Source organism: Triticum aestivum, chromosome 1A (assembly GCF_018294505.1).
Source record: "Triticum aestivum cultivar Chinese Spring chromosome 1A, IWGSC CS RefSeq v2.1, whole genome shotgun sequence".
Classification (NCBI taxonomy): domain Eukaryota; kingdom Viridiplantae; phylum Streptophyta; class Magnoliopsida; order Poales; family Poaceae; genus Triticum; species Triticum aestivum.
The window spans coordinates 4,815,173-4,821,172 of NC_057794.1; positions in this window are offsets into that span (position 1 = coordinate 4,815,173).

Here is a 6,000-nt window from a genome sequence, read left to right on the forward strand (position 1 = left end):
GCGGAGTTTAGGCGAAGCCCTGCTGCAGTAGTACGTCAAGATTGTCACCACACCGTCGTGCTGACGGAACTCTTCCCCGACACTTTGCTGGATCGGAGTTCGGGGATCGTCATCGAGCTGAACGTGTGCTAGAACTCGGAGGTGCCGTAGTTTCGGTGCTTGATCGCTCGGATCGTGGAGACGTACGACTACATCAACCAAACGCTTCCGTTGTCGATCTATCAGGTATGTAGATCATACTCCCCCTCTCGTTGCTATGCATCACCATGATCTTGCGTGTGCGTAGAAATTTTTTTAAAATTACTACGAAACCCAACACCACACCCACCGGCCATCTGCCTAGACCAAGTGCGTTGCGGAGGGGGGTGCAACCCTGGGCGGTGGCGGCGGCGCAGCCCTGGCAGTAGGTGCCGTGGCAGTAGGCACCGCAGCCCGCGCTTGCGCCGGCGCGGCTGGAGCCGAAGCATGCACCGGAGCAGCCGCCACAACCCTGGCAGCAGGCACCGCGGCCCACACGGGCACCGGCGCGGCCGGGCCATGCACGGGAGCAGCTCCAGCAGCCCCCGAGGCCGTCTTCGTCACAGGCGCAGTCTTCGCCGGTGGCGCAGCTTTTGGCGGCATCACGACCCCGCCGACCGGCAACACCGCAGACTCGCCGGACGGGCCAGGAATCTTCCTCACGCGCCCAACGGCAATGGCAGGGAAGCCTTGTCTCCCGCGGCGGCGAACCCTGGAAACAGCACCACAACAGGATAGACGAGGCGCACGTGCATGCGACTGGATTCGATCCGATACCTCGTCATGCACGTTGGTCTCCTCAGGCAGATCGCAGGGAGCTGGTTTTGCCTGGGCCACATGCCCCGCTAATCCCAGCCTCCCGCCAACAACTCTCCCAGGCCCGACGGCCCTAGCGCAGGCACAACCACGCTGCGGCCCGCCGCTTCCAGCCCATTAGAGCCCAGCAGCATATTCAAACGCGTGATCCGCTCCGCTCGAATCACGCCCGATCGGTCTATCGCCGGCGCCGGCGCCTGCACAGCCGACGGCCGCCGTTGCTTTTTCCTCTTCACTATCTTCCACGACCCTTCCGTAATGAAATCTGATAAAATCGGTTTGGTAGACTCACCTTGGGAAGAGGTCCCTTCCAGGGCTGGATCGCCGTCGCCGCCGTCTATCGATGAACCACGCGTCTGACGATTTCGATCTTGTCCTCTGCCCGCAAGCCACTCCTCGCCGGATCGTCGGACGGAATCGGCATGTCCACCAACAGAGCCACCTCTTCCTCAGGATATCCCACCGCAGGTCTTCGCAAATCGCATCAGATGGGGTGGGGGACGAAGGCGCCCTAAGGCCCGCCATCCGAATCGCCATCGTCGTCGTCGGAGTCGCCGGTGCCAACCACAGCCAGCGCCCAAAACCGGCCCCCACGAGCCTCTCGCTGGCGGAGTCAGCAGCGGCGATCCCCCGAGTCAGCCCCGAGGTCACCCCTCGAGTTTCTGCCGAGTCGCCATATGTTCAACAAAAAGGAGGCTTATTGGGCCGTCGGGGGAGAGGGGCGGTTCCCCCAAGGCTAAAAACCTCCATTGTTGTCTGCCATGCATCCTCTCTAACGCTAGCGTCCCCGCCTCTCCACCTGATACATCAACATCTCCGTCATCATCTTGACTATTAGTCTGACCTATCTAATACAAACATTGTAGTAATTTGTTGGCAAATATGACACTCTGTGCTATGAGTTGTTTCTACATGACTGGTTGCATCTGCACATCTGTGTTGAGTAGTTATTTGGTTTACGGCATTAATTAGTGAAATAGTATAAAGATTGGTTGTTCATATCTGTGTTAAATTTTGTGCTACCATTTGTAGCATTTGTACGATTGCACACATTAAGGTAACACATAGGACTTGCAATTACAAAACAGTAAAATGCAGCTAGCTAGGAGCCTTCACACTGATTTGAAGTCCTCAACTGTCAGATCACTTTGATAGACGTCTAGGATTTTCGCTCGGTCATCCCCTAGCTTCTTTATGCTAATTAATCCTTTCACATGGTACACGGGCCGCTGCTCCGCCGAGCGAGCGGCCAGTCACATGGTTAATCGGGCCATGAAGAGGTCCCATCAATTGGAAAACCTTTCTAGCCTGATTCCTTCGCTCCCGCGTGGCAGTTCGTCTCGAATTTTAATCTCTAGCCCTATCGCGGGTTGCTCCCTGTCACTCGATGCTGCGCCGCCGCCGTCGTGCGTCACGTCGGTGAGATTACACTACACGCGTGCCTCGTCATTTGTCCTCTACTGTTCATCCGCGGCCCCCACGACAGATCCCTTCTTTCCTTTACATTTCCCTGTTGCGTTCTTCCATGGGGGCTGCGGTGGCCGCACGAGTCATCGGTGTTAGAGTTGTGTCGAATATTATTGTACGAGGTAGGTTACAGTTGGACTTGGTTTTGGACTGTGTGTAGATAGGGTAGGATTTGTGTCCTAATAGGACACTTTTATCGTAGGCCTCTCATATATATCGGGGATAGACAGATGATGTAACCTATGCCAACATAATAGCACGGGCACGCGGGGAGCCGGCGGCGTGTGCCGGCGCCCGGGCGGCCGGGGTGTGCGGTATTGTGACGGTGTCACGGGGAGGAGCGCCCGTAGTCATGCCCCGGAGATGTAGCCATGATAGTGAACCTCGTTAACAAATCTCGGTGTCGTGCTTGTGTAGTTGCTTAGTCCTTGGTAGATCGACGGAGCACCTCGGATTTATTCTAACAAGTGGTATCATGAAAAAGGTTCGAGAAGGTCGCCGATTGTTGATCTGGAGGATGGATCGTCGTCATGTTTCGGGACAAAGACGATGTGCGGAAGTGATGTTCCGCGGAGGTCGTCTGGTGCTCTCTCGACGAGATCGGAAAAAGCAACCCGCGTGCGGCGGCAGGAGTCTTACGTCTCGGAGCGGCTGTACTAGGGCAGGCGCGTGGCTCTGGCCGAGGCGGACCGAACAAGGGCTAGGCCAAGGCGTGGTTGCCTAAGTGTGCACTGGGTTCCAGGACCAGCGTGACGCGAAGACGGACAGGGCTGCCAAGGATAACGCAAGATTTTGTTGCTGGAAAAAAGAGTAACCTGCACACGGTGATGGAGTTTACGTGGCATGGATAGCAGCATGAAAGATAATGACATTGGGAGTTGTGGCACATGCTTGGTGCACCACGGAGGCTACCTGAAAGTTATTTTTTCTTTTGGATGTGTTGCTAATTACAACGTGTTTCTATCATGTTGATGGCAGGACTACGACATGCGCATAAGGCTTGGAGAAGTCTAGAGTGCGTTATGCAGATCATGCAAACACATGGTGTCAAGCAATGCATGGAGAAGTGCTGGGCGGACACGACGTAGGGTGGAACATGATTGCAGTCGGATAATTTCGTCTGGGTCGGACTGGATAGTCTGATGGATCGACGGGGATGTTGGTCAAAGTAGAAGACGGCGGTGATTTCAGCGACGACGACATAGGAGCGTGATGCTGATGGTGTCCAACTTCTGGGGCGTGGAAACACGTGGTGCAGGCCTGAGGGCTTGTGCGGTTTCGACAGACTATGGCACGGGATTGATTCAAGACGGTGCACATAAGAACTTGAAGTCGCAGGGCGCGGGAGGGTGGCACGTACAACCACCATGAAGTCATATTGAAGGTGGAGCTGGGGTCTTATGGACGACTTCACTCTGTGCTGATGGAGGGGCTACAGCGTAAATGCATGGAGAGTCGAAGCCTATTTCAGCGGGATAGTGAGAGACACGTGGATCGGACTGGGGCCCAATGGTCTGATGGAGACATGATACTCGGCATCGGTCGGTGATGATCGATGGTTCTCTGCAGTGGGGGGGGTTGAGGCAGTGTGGGCTAGCTACCCGAGAGACTCGACTAGGACAGCAGAGACTCGACACCGTGATAGCGGCGAGGCGTGCGGTAAGCACGGGACACAGCGACAGGCCAAGGCATTGGTCATCAGAGATGTGGTCAGATAAAGTGTGCAGAGGGTGCTGAAGCAGTGTTGACGAGTACCGGATTCAAGTTGGTGACTAGGTCTACCGGTGCCGGTTGATGGACAGGAGTTGACCATGGAGAATCTGATAAAGTGGCGGAAAGTCTGAAATTGTCAAAGAAGAGAGAGTACATGGCCGTATATTCTGTGATGCTCGGTGCACATGGCAAGGTGCGGATGACAAGACAGAAGGAGGTGGAGTGCTATAGCTGTGGGGACATGCCAGAGACTATCCAGGAAAAAAAAGGATGAGACAACTGCGAATTTGACTCAGGATGACACAGGGTGACGGTGAAATTCCTTCAACTTTCAGACAGACGGTTAAGAAAGAGCAGTGATGTTGAGTTCGGGTAACTCTTATATGTGGCATCCAATATGTGAGTTGTTCATTTTCACGCAGACAGTGATCGGTGTGTGATGTCGTTGAACGGATACTCTGGAAGTTGGAAGCACAAGGTAGAGTAATGAGGAACTTAATTTTGCTCGAGTGTTGACTGTGAAGAAGATGAGAAGGGACTACAGTTGCAGGTGGAGTCACGTGAAGTCTGGGAGTAGCAGCGGTGCTCATGACGTATCTCAAGTCCAATGTACGTGGAGGTTTGACGCACGGACGAATTCAAGGTGGTGGAGAATATTCGCCAAGGTGGAGTTTGTTAGAGTTGTGGCGAATATTATTGTACGAGGTAGGTGACAGTTGGACTTGGTTTTGGATTGTGTGTAGACAGGGTAGGAGTTGTGTCCTAATAGGACACATGCATCCTAGGCCTCTCATATATATCAGGGGTAGACACACGATGTAACCTATGCCAACATAATAGCACGGGCACGCGGGGGAGCCGGCGGCGTGTGCCGGCGCCCGGGCGGCCGGGGTGTGCGGTATTGTGACGGTGTCACGAGGAGGAGCGCCCGTAATCATGCCTCGGGGATATAGTCATGATGATGAACCTTATTAACAAATTTTGGTGTCGTGTTTGTGTGGTTGCTTGGTCTTTGGTAAATCGACGGAGCGCCTCAGATTTATTGTAACAGTCGGCATCCATCCCAGGCTATCCTCCGTGGGCGTTCGTCTCCGTTCTCTTAGCAGCTGTAACACCACGCCCATGTCCGCGTGTGCTTTCCTATACGCCAGGTCTGCCATCCACGTTGCTTAGTTTCGATCTTGCCGACCTTCTATCTCCATGCAATTGGTGTGATGCTGAGCTGGGGAAAGAAATTCGCTACCCTGTGCCACGGTTACCACACGGAAGCTGGCAGATCTCATATCTGTTTTGTGCTCGTGCTTCAAAAATTTTATTTGAGGTAAGATTTACTAGATGAGGTTCTGTTTGTGCGCGCATTTTATTCAGCGTCTGGTCATTCTGTTTGATGCTTAGATCCAAATGCCCTATAGGGTTTGAGGAATGGTGTGCCTCTCCTCTCAGATTGCAATTATTTATGAATTGTTTTGTTGACCAGGTGCAGATAAGCCTTGGCTCATGAATGGATATTCGACGAGGATGTTTCTTTACTACACATTAAACATTGTTATGTGTGTTAGATATTAAAAAGTGGAGGGTGTATTGACTAGCGCGGCATGTTGCCTAGCTCGAGGTCACTTGTTCGAGTCCCATTTTCCCTTTGTACTGATAGGTGGGACCAACCGGTCATAGACTACAACATTAGAAGAAGTCCCAATAAGAAAGGAGGGCGAGAGGGGCGGTTCCCCCAAGGCTAAAAACCTCCATTGCTGTCTGACATGCATCCTCTCTAACGCTAACGTCCCCGCCTCTCCACCGGATACATCAGCATCTCCGTCATCATATTGACTATTAGTTCGACCTGTCTAATACAAAAATTGTAGTAATTTGTTGGCAAATATGACACTCTGTGCTATGAGTTGTTTCTACATGACTCGTTGCATCTGCACATCTGTGTTGAGTAGTTATTTGGTTTATGGCATTAATTAGTGAAATAGTATAAAGATT